Here is a 13,845-nt window from a genome sequence, read left to right as displayed (position 1 = left end):
TCTGAAGCGGAACAGTGAATATATTGCTCATAGTGACATACCTGACACAGGGAAAACAGGATCCAAAACTTGCAGCCAGCTGCACCACTGCTGCATCACATTTCTTCACCTCTATAAAAAGACCTACAAGGGGTCAAAGGTTTCCTCAGAGCCTTCCTTGGAATCTACAACACTTTGTCAAAAGTTGTCCAGTTTAAAAAAGCAGCTTTTCTCAATGAAATTTCTTCAGCCAGAAAACCTCTGACTGGCTCAGCCTCCTTCAAAGGCTTCATTTAGAGGGTCACCAATGATCTAGTTTCTTCTACTTTTTCTACTTAGGGAAGTAGATCATAGGTTCTTCTTTCTGGAATTAATCAGCTCTGGCTCTGCCGGAAGTAGTTCAGGTAGAACCTTTTGATATTGATTATCGGGGATTGGGGTTTAGTTACAGTTTGTACATGTATTTATGATAAGTTATGAGAAATCCAGGAGCTCCTATTTTATCTGAATATGTTCGCTTATTGTTGATGTTTACATCTGCCCATATTGGAAATGGGAATAAACAAAAACATCACCAACAGCAATATCACATCCATGCTTTTGCATATTAATCTGGCTTTGTAGGTATTGAGTTATATCTGCTGGACTTTCCTTTCCAGCATGTGGCAATGTCCTATCAACGTGATAGCCAGTTGTTAGAATGTATTTGGCTTTTCTGCTGTTAAAACCTTGATTGGTCTTTTTCTGCTCTTCCATTGTCTAATCAACAGAGAATTGTTAACAGGTTGCACAATTGCAGAGCAAGGATGTTCACGTGGATTTAAATAAATCAAAAGGTCCTCTTTTATAAATGAATCAAAATCAAGCCTCTTGTAAAGTTAAAAAATGTTTTTGAATTTCTTTGTCCATTTTCTCTAATCTTTCCTACATCCTTCACTCTGACTCTGCCTGACTTGCTCTGTGATCTCAGTCATGCTAAAAGATAATATGCTTTTCTCATTCCCTTCGCTCCAGTATTTTCCTGGTAAACTGCATTCTTGTCTTTTCCAGCTAGATTATCTCGTTCCTTTCAATGTTCTTAGTTATCTTGGATGGAGGGCCTAACAGATGCTGTACCGGATGCTAAAATAATTGTTATATCTATGACATAATCTTTCTTTATCAGACATGTTTCAAAATGAAGGGCAAAAGCAGGAAGAATGCATAGTGCATCTACGGACAGCATATTCTGAAGCGTGACAGATACACCATTGAATCTGCTCGATTCTTCAGCAACAGCAAAGACACTGATTGGCACTAAAAAAGGGGGAGGGAGAAGACACATGACAGGTCACTGAGTTCAATGGAATATATAACGGAAACTGGGAACAAAAGGCAAGGAATCTCTCTAGTCTAGTCTTCTAATTACATAGGCAACAAGATGAGATGAGATGACTTCTTTAATAAAAGAATCATCCTCTACTGAAATGCAGTTAATTTTTTATTTTTTTTATACCCCTACTACAGCTATTGGGAGTCTGGAAAAATCACATTTCTGATGGTTGGAATCATCTCTGCATTTCTTATCTAAGCATGAGCTGCTTTTCCATTTGTCAGCCTTGTCCTATAGCTTTATATGGCTGTTTTCCAGCCTGGTGTCTAATAAATACATTTATAGACATCAGCCGTATCCCCTTTCAGCTTTTTGCTTAGCCAGACAAAAGCAGCAAAGCATTTCACTCTCCTCCCTGAGTGGTGGCTCTCCAGTCTGCCAGCCGTTGCAGTTGCACCTCTCTGCAGTTATTCCAGTTTTAGCATATTTTCTTGACTCCAAGTGACAAAGACTGTGCACAGAATTTCAAGTAAGGCTACACTCTCAGGCCTGTGGATGGCATGAATATTTCTTTTTTTTTATTATAGAAAATTATAATACCATATTTTATGTGTGTGTATAAAATATTCAGGTACATGTATTTTATGTAATTTAAAAAAAAAAAAACAAACAGTGATCTCTTTTTTAGTAATGACTTCTTTTCATAGCTTAATGGAAACTATATATTTCATACTTCTTCTCTTTATGCCTGGACCTTAAAAAAAGATTGATTCCCAAGACTGATTTTTGAGGATCCCTGCTAGTAAACTTCCTGCCATTTGATGCTGCTACTTTCAATACCACCTGTTGCCATCTATCCATTAGACAATCTCTTATCCACTTTACAACTCTTCTCCTAATCCCCCGTTTCCTATGTGATGCTGTATCATATGCAGCACAGATATAGATAAGATGTATCACAAATCCTTTGTCTAGAAAATCAGTTATCTTATTAAAGAGAGATAACAAATTCACTTGGCACGATCTATCTTTAGTAAATCCTTTTTGTATGTTATCCCATTTTCCATTTACCTCCTTGTCTTCAATTATTTTTTCCTTCAAAATTTCTTCTAAAGCAACTGAGGTCAAACTCATGGGTTTGTAGCTGCATAGGTCTCCCTTTTAGAAATGGATAATACATTTGCTATTCTCCAGTCAGCCAGTATCATGTCTGAGCCCCTTCCTACCAGGTTTGGCATTTCATGTTCCTTTTCTTGTCAGAATTGTGGAATGGAGTTTATTTGATATCTCTCCCTGGCCTGAGTGCATTGTGCTTTTAGCTTTGCTTCCAGTTTGGTAATTTCTATCATCATGACTTCTTTCCCATTATTTATCTTGTTTCCTCTCTGGTCAATATTACTGAAAACACACATAAAGTAGTCACTTAGTTTTTAATTATAGATAGATTTCCCTTATTTCCATTATCTCCCCCTTGTATTGAAGTCCCATGTTTTATTTGGTCTCATTTTATCTGCATGAAGATTGTTTTGCTGTTTGTTTCCATATCCCTTCCAAACTGTAGTTCAGTTTGACTATTGACAATTTTTGCTTTACCTTATATTTTGACCTCTAAAACATATCTGTCTCTATTGATATGTCTTTTTTGTTTCCTCCTGTGTCCTGCATATCTCTGATAATCTTGAAGTTCTTCCTTTGCATGGAATAGCTTGACCACTTTCCCACTCATTCTGTCCCTTCCATCACCTACATATTCCACATAGGTGTAGCACCTTTGATTTAAATAGTTCAATGGTTCTTCCACATTCAAGGTCTTGAATAGATAAGTCTAATTTCACTAACAAAACCTTTTACATTATCAAAATTTGCTCTTTCAGCTGTAAAGCCTTATTTTTACCTATTGTTCCATTTCATTTAAATGAGCTTAACTCATGATCAGGATTTTGACCAGTTTTCTTGTATTATCTGTATTGCTTATTAGAACAAAGACAGTAATAGTTTCATCTCTTACTGGCTGTTGACTGCTTGGTAAACATATACATTAATTTGGCCTAACATATTCTGTTTGATGCATGCCATCTTTTCTTATTTCTTTTTAATCTATCAGATTGTTCAAAGGCACTTACGCAAGGTTACTTATGCTTTCTTCACATCTTTCCTGGGTAGTTTGTACACTTCAATATCGTGGTCCCAATCAATAACTTTACCTTCTCTTCCCTGATCATCCACTGGTATTTCCTCAACCATAACTCAATTTTCATTGACCAGATTTTCTTCTTGTTGTGTACAGTAAGAAGGCATGAAGATGATGTGAACCTCGACCAAGGCTTCCTTGTATTTCTTAAGGTTCTTTTTTTAACAATGTGGATCTCAGTCCCAATTGTTTCCATGGATATTCAGCCAGATATCATTCCCATGAGTCTTCGCTTTTTAGGCATGTTCCCCTACCTAAAATGAAATGATTTAGTGTAATCATCTTTGATTTATTCCAGTGGGAATTTCATAGCGTCATTTTCCCACTGTGAAGAAAATTAAATTAGAAAAAAAAGATTCTTCTCTATTCCTAGCAGAATCCTTTTTTCCTTTTCCACCCGCATCCCACATCCTCCTTCTTGGGAGATGACCTCACATCCTGTTCTGTGGAATTGATCTAGCGACAACTTAGTTGTTTCTCTTTAACATAGGCTCCCAGTTCATGTAGACACTATTTTTTCTCTTAGTCCATTTTACCTTCTATTCACAGATGATCCTGCCTTTTGTTCTTCCTTCCTCACAAATTTCTCTACCATTCTCACTGCTCTTTGGATCCTAGTCTCCTACAGTTTTTTCTGGAACTACCTTCTCCACTTTCTTTCTACCTTCTGTTTTGGTTTTGTCTGCTGTACTTATTTCACTCTCCCAGATGGCAAGCATATTCTTTAGCTTTCCTCTGTTTCCCAGACTGTCCCACTTGTTCTTTTTGTTGCAGGCTTTCCTGACCCACCAGTCTCCTCTGAGCTATCTCTTATATGACCTCTCGCTCAACAAGTGTCCGTAAATCCCCAGTTGCCCATTCAGTTTGCTTTTTCTTACACCATTTCCTCAAATCTACATTTTCATTCAATATTGCCTCTAGGCACATTTCTAGGAAGGTCTTCTTTCCATGAACTTTAGCAGATGACACTACAGGCATACATATCTTTCCAGAGAATAAGATACATCCCACAGCTGCTGCATCCAGTTCACATTGTCCCTGCAGTTTGTCTTGTACCCTCCACGGCTGTTTCGATTCCTTACATAGTCATTTCCTCTTACCTGTACCTTTAAAGTGAAAATCCTTCTTGTTGCTGGATATTTCTTTCTTTTTCTGGGCTTCCCTGCTGCCGGTGAAATATGGGTTGGTGGGACTGAATAGTTATGCCATTATCAGCTTGGCATACTGCAGGACTGAGGAGTGTATTGCAGGGTGCAAAGTAATAGGAGCAAATTTGGTTCACAGTCCATCTTTTTCAAAGCCATCTATCAGCCAGGAGGCTGCTTTCCACCGCTATCATATACAGGTTTGATATTGAGACTAGACTTCTCAGTGCCCTGCTGGAGTCAAATTCATCTGTTATTACCTGGTGAGTGGTCACTGGAAAAAGAACAAGCGAGAAAATAAGAAACAAAATTTGGGGTCCAACATACAAGTAAGATGCGACCAACGAACAGGGTTGAGAAGTTTTGGAGAGTGCACAGGGAAGGATGAGATTTCAGTCAGGTTAAATATTATCTGGGTAAATATTCAGACATACAGAGTCTAGCTGAAGTATCGTCCCCTTCTCATAATAAAATAATCAAACTCCCAAACGTTTTCCAGTGAACCAAGAGCATTTCTGAGAGGAAGAACTTTATGGGGCTCAGGCAGACACTAATAATAACTATGTCACATAGTATTTATTATAAAATCCAAATATATTCTCCACTACTTTGTCCAATATCTATGTGAACATTTATCTGCAGCAAATTTTACTGTAAATGTGATTATTTCCAAGAAGCAATTTCTCATGACTAGATTAAGTATAGTATTTACCATATATTCTGTTCAGATAGAGGCATCATTCTGGAGAATGTGTTACAAGTAAATGTTGGTATCCTACACAGAGAACTCCTAGGGCTTTACCCCAGAAATGTGATTCAGGAACAGGAACACAACAGACTCGGTGTTGGACCCAGCTTGATCTGCAAATCAGCCGGAGACAGAATTTAGCTCTAGCTGTCTTTGTAGAGAGTTCCGTTCTATTGATCTCTGAACAAGCAGTATTTTACAGTAAGACATGCCTCTTACAAGACAAAGTTCAACTGTTTTAACTGCTAATATAGGACATTTTGTCCCATCAAATCTCACCAGATAATAATTCTTGAAGAATGTTAATTGCATCCATTCCTGTTTTCAGCCCGTGATGAAAGGACATGTGACCAGCCATTCTACTTTCTTTTCATGACTTTTGGGCTAATTTCTGAGTAGAATGACTACATGTAGATGTTCACAAAATTCTATATCATGGTGTGAAACCAACTTATTTGAAGTACTCTAAACAAAAGAAAGTTTTGTTCAGGTTCCTCTTGGATTGGATGCAGGTTCAAGAGGGTTGAACATACTCTCATATTTCTCTAATCAGCTTAAGTACTGCATTTAAATCAAATCAGGAATGTGCAACAGGTAATGTTTGTGGTATTTATGGTAATAAGGGAGAAATTCTGAAGTGGTTGAATGCAAATTTTTTGTCTCTCTTTTGTCTTGATAGATTTTAGATAACGTTGAAAATACTGGCTGGAGAACACACCATCATCCTGTTAGTGATCCTCCTTCACAGAATTGCTTTGAATGCTGCCTTCCTTTAACTATTTTAAGGACACCTGCACACTCACGAATAATAAATCTGTCAAGGCACACTTGGAAATATCCCATCTCCATTTGTACAAGTTACTTACTCTGTTCAAAATATTTCCACGTTTAAAATCATTTAGCGGGATTTACCAGATTTATAATCATTTGAGGCTTGCAGTATAAAACCCTAGCTGCATGACAGGCTGAGTTATTAAGTGTTTATAGAAATTTGATCAAATGGACCATCAGAAGCTGGGAGGAGCAGGGGGAGGGGGGGGGAAATCTGTTTCAAACTCGACCGCAATGACAGCTTTCCTCATCTTACGGCAGTGACATGAAGAGGGAGCTGTAGCTCTTCTGAGACACAGCTCTGCCTGAGCCAGCGTATCCAGCCAAGCGCCCCGATCTCCTCTCTCCTTCCTCGCTCTCCTCCGCTCCTCTCTCCTCCACTCACTCACTTACTCTCCCTTTTTTTTTCTTTTTTTTTTTTATCCCTGTGCCCCTGTGCCAGTTAATTTAAATGTATCTGTTCAAGTGGAGATAATCCATGCAAATCAGAGGCACTGGCTCCCAGTGCTTGTTTCACAAAGAGAACTCAGCTTCAGGAGGTCACTCGTTCACAGCTGCTCCTCCCATTATATTTTTCCCTTATTGCAGAACTGCTGCATGTATACAGTGACTGAAAGGACTCAATTTACTGCAACTGCTGCCTGGTTTTACTTACAACTTTCTTTAAAGGGGGACTTACCTTCTATCAGTCTTACTAAGGTAGGAAGTCTGATTCTTCTAAAGACATGTAATGCCTCCAGTGTTTGCTAATTATCAGATCCCACTATAATGATGAATATTGTCAGAATTAGGTCCTAATAGAATTGCGCCAGGTGCCTGATGCTTTTGTTACTTGTGTGTATAGGTGCAACTGTTTAAACGGCTGTTTTACTGTTTATTTAGCTAGCTATGTACCACCCCCACCCCCCCGCCCCGTTTTCTTTTTCTTTTCATAATGGCAGGTAGGATCTTAGCACAGCAGCTTTCTAATCTACAAATGGAATCTTCAGCCAAGTTTGTATTTTCTTTTAAAAATGTGTTCTAATGGCTATGTAAGTGAATGCCATGCTCTGTACCCCCCAAAGGAAAACAGTATCAAGAGAGCTTTCTGGCCTGAAACGTTATTAAGGTGCTATCTTGGGAGCAAAACAAACTGTTGAAAGGTTTTAAACAAAAATAAAAGAGTCACCTTTTACTTTGCAGTGTTGTAAACAAGGAAACTCCAGGCCTCGCTGCAAATGGTCCTGTCATAAATTTAGACCACAAGGTAAACATATAGTTAATAGAATTGCCAGCAGAAGTGGTGAAATGGAACCCTCACAGTTCTCAGTTAATATCCATTGTTTAGAAAGGTTGGACAGGAAGTGCTTGCTCTGCAAACAAAGTGCAACTCAGAAACAACTATTTGAATATGATTCTTAAAAAACTCCCTAAGAAAAGGGGAGTCCCGGGCTACTTCATTAGTTACATTCTAACTTTGAACATACATCACATGAAATATTGAACTAATGCATCAGACAGCACACACTGGTTTTATGAAAGCAGACAGTAAATCTTGCATTTATTTATGTGTATTTCTTTGCATTTGTTGTCAGAATTTAGAGATGCAAATGATTAAAACTATAAAAACAACTTTGGATGTGTTAAATCACAAATAATGGGTTTGAAGAGTAATATATTGAAAAAATCAGAATTATTCTGACTTACACTTGTCCCACAGTAAAGTTCTTGTTTGTTGTCTTGCACAGCTGGAGTTAAGAAATGACAATGATTAGATCTGGAGCCACCCTGCTTTTGTATAGGCTTACTGTCTAACACACCCAAGTTAATCAAATAACAGTTCTGTGAAGCTTTAGATGGAGTTTAAAATGAAAATTTAGTTGACCAGCCAGGACAGAGAGAGAGGCATAGATATTCCCAAACATATCCTATCTAATTTCTTCAAGAACACTTGAGGCATACATTTTCCATTTTAACTTTCTGGATTAGCATGCTTCAGGAAAGAGTACTTGCTCACTATATTAAGTATTTCAGTGCCTAAAATGTGCATCTTTTCTCTTTGATATACAGACTGCTTTTTGAAAAAAAATGTGTTCTGATTTTGGAGTACAGTACAAACGTAGAGAGCCTTGTCATTGTTAGCATAAAGAAGACATCTACACAAGTATTACTGTGCAGAGGGCAATCTTTCTTTCTCTGGCATTTGTTAGGTTACTGTACAGAGAATTTAGCAGATAAATATCTTTTGCTTCATGGCATTTTGGAGATCCTATTGGTATGCAGGTTACCCTGTGAGGATGGCAACTGAAAAAAGAAATATGTTTTATAGCAGTGTGTAATAAAAGCCCTTCACAATGATGTAAGTGGAGTCTGACCTTTCTTTCTTATCCTGTAATTAGAATTTTTATTAACTCTTTCAAGTGCAGAGTTTTTTGAGTAAATCAATGTTACTTAGGGAGAACAAGCATGCATTTTTGATCTATGAGTTTTAAAAGTAAAATTTTAGAATCCTTTATAGACAGGGAAAAAGAAATATATTCTTCACAGCAACTTGCTCCACACAAAGCAATTTTGATTTATAGAAAAGACAGATTTGATACAGGCATCCTGGCTCCCCCTGAAGAAAGAAAAGAGGGAAAAAAAAAAAAAAGAAAGGAAAAAAAAGGCATTTCTAAAAAAGACTTCTTTCATTTTGTGAAAGAGAACGGGAATGGATTTTAGAGAAGAGAGCTGAACTTAAGGAAAGACATTAAGGGTCTTTTGTCTGACTGAATCTCTGGCCAGGATAAAGTTGGGAAGTAAAGGTGATCCCTGTGGAGTTTAGCAATATACAGAGATGAGATTAGATGACTCGCCACTGGAGATATGAAAAATGGAGAAAAAGGCCTTTCCGAGGAAGATTTTTTGTAAGTGGATTAAAATATTGTTGCAGCAGACAGTTATTTCCTGCTTCCTTTCCACCTTTTACCCAACGACCAATGTCTTACAGGGACAAAAGTGTTCCTTAGTGAGTCATCAACAGCATTTCATACAGTTACTTCCAAATTATGTACTCAATTCTCCTTGTAGGTTCACCAGGTTTACTTGACGTAACTCAGTTTAATTCCTTGATACATTGAAATAAATGAGAAGAAATCAGGTGTTTATATTATTGAGGCCTCTGAATGTATTTTCAGTGAACTCTCAAAGGAGTGAACCTTTGTGTTGCATCTCAGGCTAGTTTATACTATACAGTTTTCTAAACAAGATTGTCAGTGTCCTTCTCCAGCCAGTTCCTTTTTTTCTATTGGTGTGGTTTCTCCCTCTGCCTCTGCAAACTTGCCATTGCTATAGTAACTCAGTCAAACATCTCTTCAAGATAAGTTACCTGATACTCCACTGTAGTGTGCCTTGCAGCAGAATCTATAGGATGCAGTAAACCTTGTAGCTGTATATAATGCAGGGCTCTTAGTCCCATCAGGCTCTTTTCTGCTGGTTTTACAGAAGACACTTAAAAAGATAAATTATCATCTTAAAAGGATGCTATAGAGATTGTTAATAAGTTCCATCCAACTTCTTAAAGGCCTTACTTGTTTTCAGCTCTAAGCAGGTATATTTGTTGAACTGTACCTTAAATAAATTCTAGAGAAGGAAGAAAATTTGAGAATCCTAAAAAGTAAGCGGTAGAGCCTTTGGGAAAATGTACAGCTATAAATGGGAAATCTAATTGTCAACAAAGTCTTCAGTCAATGATTTGTCATTAGTATTTTCTGTAATTGCATAGAAAGTATACATTCCCCACGGCTTCTTATCAAATTACGTACACAATTATATCATATTCTCCTTTTTGTATCATTGCCTTGTACTGTAGAGTAGATTATTAAAATGTAATGTTGCAGAGTACAGACCTTGCATTTCTTTTGCAGATAAAGCATGCTTATACCTCTAGGGGTTAAAAGCTGAATCAGATCCCTAACTTGCCTACTGACAGCCTTTGAAGTTGCCTCTTATTTATTTATTTATTTTGGTCTAAAGGTTGAGATTGACATCCTTTCATATGTTTGGAATTCTTCAGCAGATGTAAAATGCTTGGTAATGACTGAAATTAACCTGAGGCTTTATATATCCATCTTCCCCAGGAACTGCACTGAAGCTTTAGTAACAGTTGAGAATTTTATGCAAACAACTATTCTCATGAGAACATTTCATTTTTCTGTCCTGTCGTACTCCCTTTATAATTTCTAGAGGTGTTTTAAGTCACGCTAGAGCCTTTTGTTTCCCTCTCTCCCCAATATCTGTTCTGGGGAGTCTACATGAAAATTTTCACAGATGAAATGCACCAAAAGAGGGGCAGATAAAAAGAAAATAAGTGGAGTGGAAATGAATCTTTAAATGGCAAGTCTGTGAAACATTGAACATAGTTATCTGACTTTATGTCAGAGAGTGTTATCTCTTGAGGAGAAATGAGCAAGAGCAGTCCACACAGGAAAAGTAATTGTTGCTTTACTTCTGTCTGTTTATTTGGGATAGCTTGAACTGTCTCCCACTTTTTTATTTCTCTCAGTGTGAAAAGATTAACTATTAGAAATGCAGCCAGTAGGCATCTGACTCAAAAGCAATGCTCATTTGACCTTTGGACACAAAATATCTAATGCAAACGAAAATCTAAGCAACCTCAAACATCACTGAGCACAAGAAATATGCAGAATGTGGGTCAGTAGAAATTCAACACTTTTAGAAATAAAAATAAAATAAACCACTGAAATCACTTGGCTAGATTAACATTTATTTCTCCATTCCACATCAGAGTATCAGATGTTGAGGTTTTGTCCAGTGTACCTGAGGCAAAAGATCTGTGGCAAAATTCTGTATTAGTTTTAACAACTGCAACTAAAATGTTAGAGAGAGGAATAAAGGGGAAAAGAAGAGTAAGAGATGCTTAACCAATACATACGTATTTCTCAAAGGTTAGGTTTTGTAAGAGACAAAGAGTACATAGGAATTAAGATTTATTTAAAGTCTGTGTGATGCTGCCGCTTCTTTATTTAAAGGTTACATTTGTCATTTAAGGGACTTCATCCCCCCCACTGTTTTAATTCTGCCAGTTTGGTTAGGGGTGGGGTGGGGGTTTTTTTAACCTTAGGGGGAATGTTACTTGAAAATGCATGACCGTGAATGGATAAAAATCCCTCGGTAGCTAGCCGCTATTTCTTACTTCTCTTCCTACCAAGTTACAAAGAAGGAAGGCAGAAGAGACAAAATGCATCCCATGTGAGACAAAGGACTGGAAGAGGGATGCAGGTTGTGTCTCTGGAGCAATAAAGCTAGTCACAACAGGCCACTGGAGCCAGGACTTTGATATGTAAGTTGCTCCTGCAGAATAGTCTATGAGTTAAAAACTGCACTCTGAGGAAGAGGATGAAATACTTGTTAAAGTCAAGTAACCACCCCCATGAAATTTCTGTTACCTAGTCTTTGCACTAGCTGCGTTAGGTGAGTTCGTAGAACAGTAATAGTATAATGTTAACTGACAACCTGAAATTTAAAAAAGGAAAGAAATTTCTGAATTTGCTCCGGTAAACCTGAGGCTATATAGTTCCCATCACCTTTACAGCTGAGGCAAGAATGGTTTACTTGGAGGTTATAGGGGAGGCATATTAAGTTTTTCTTACTAAAACTTCATTGTCCATGTTGAGTCCAAACTTGATCACTGCAGAAAGAGCCAGCTGCGTGAGCAAGCAGCTCAGAAAAGGGGATCCACAGAGACCCCATTCGTAAGTGACCTTGTTCCACATTCTTGCAGGTCACAGAACTGGTCTGCACTGAACTTTTCCATAGTTTCAGTAGCTTCTGCACTTCCTGTCCAGTGAGTTATGTGTAACCTGGTGTCTCCTTTTTCAGAGGAGGGAGGGTGGTCCACAGAGAGACGCCTGAAAATTAAAGAACATAAATGTTGAGCCTGACAGAAAACTATGCAGGCGATGCTCGATATCATTGGTCTTCCAAAGTCCACCAACCAGCCTCAAAAATATGTCTATAAATGGCAAGATCAGAAGTGTTTCACAAATGTGTATTATGTGGCCAATCTTTATGTGGAGTATGCAGGACAGAGACAGACAGACACAGAAGAGTATTGAAGCAATATGAGGGACAGCCAAGGACATTATAAAAGGCTGCTTAAAAGTACAAGACATGGTTTACAGCCAGAACATTTGGGTTTAATTTTTTAGGAATTACATTAATAGATTGTCAAAAACTAAATAGAGCATGGCATTTCTGGGGATCTTCCTCATCTTGTTTGGCATGTATCTTTTCTCTAATGTTCCAGTCTCTCCCCCAGCTTCCTTCTATCCCCCCCAAAAAATCCACCAAAAGTGTATCATAAAACCTGTTTAATTTCCTACAAAAGATTATACTAAGTGTGCTTTTAATGTAATGATGTCAGTGGCGGATGATAACATGTATTAGGTAGTGCAAACTGCTGATTATCTGTCAGGATAAATCTGTTTATTTCAGAAATAGCAGTCTGACAACCCCCTGTTGTTAATCATGAAAGTACATGCTAATGCCAGGTACTGTTTGGCTGGAGTCTCTCAGAGGAATGTGTTTGTTAGATTTTTGCTTTGACAGTCGTTACACCGAGTGTTGCAAGTTTTCTGTATATATGTACACATATATATTTAAATTTTTTTTTTTTAAGAGAGAGGCTAGAGCAAAGCCGCTGATCTACCACTTAGGTTCACAGCAATTCAGAGGAAGGAATGACTTGTGAAAAGAGAGGGTGGATTATAGGATTACACAGCAGTTCAGACCGTGCCCATGGCTGGGTTCATCTTTAGTAATTTCAATGCAGACCCATTAGTGATGAACAGTAAAAAGCAAAAGGAAAGTTAGGGAGTTCTTTTTCCCCGGAATTCACTCCTCATGTATTTGTTTGTTTATTTTTCAGTATTTACAGCAGTTCCTAGTTATATCCTGAACTAAAAAGACCATCTCCAGATGATGCTTATACTATTCCTCTTTAATGAGATAAATGGTAAAGTGAACCAGCCAGCTTTTACAATGTTGTGAATTTGACCCAGCTTTTGTGTTGTAGAAAATGAATGTTATGTATTTTGAGTGAAACATAAATGGAATACTGAGGTACAGTTTGCCAAATCTCAGGTGAAGAGGTATTTTGTCTGACTTTATTGCATTTTGATCATTTAATGAATGCTGTAAAATTCTGAATAGCATAATAAAAATTGATATTTATATTGACATTTCAGGATTCTAAATAGAAGCTGAGAAAATCTAAACAAACTTCAGTATCTCCACAGCTGTTCCTCCAAACCCATCGGAGTTTTGGCTAATTCACTTTTTCTCCCCACATACCTTCAATTGGCCCTAATATAAACATCTTTCTCTAAAGCAATTTCTCCCCGGAAGATTATGCACATCTTCATCTTAATTCAGAATTTACATGTGTACTTTGCATATTTTTGCATCAGTATGTGTGTTTTAAATTAGATAAAGGTCACTGTCATTCATAATCAAGAAGAAGGTGTATAAAAGGTCAGGATTCAATAAAAAAAACTGATTAGATGTAGAGGTTTGTTCATATGATTCAGTATATCATTGGATAAGTGGAAATCATGAGTCAACAAATTAACCTTGGTATAATGGGTTACTTGCTTCATTA

This window comes from Buteo buteo, chromosome 10 (genome assembly GCF_964188355.1).
Source record: "Buteo buteo chromosome 10, bButBut1.hap1.1, whole genome shotgun sequence".
Classification (NCBI taxonomy): domain Eukaryota; kingdom Metazoa; phylum Chordata; class Aves; order Accipitriformes; family Accipitridae; genus Buteo; species Buteo buteo.
Note: the sequence above shows the minus strand (reverse complement) of the source record.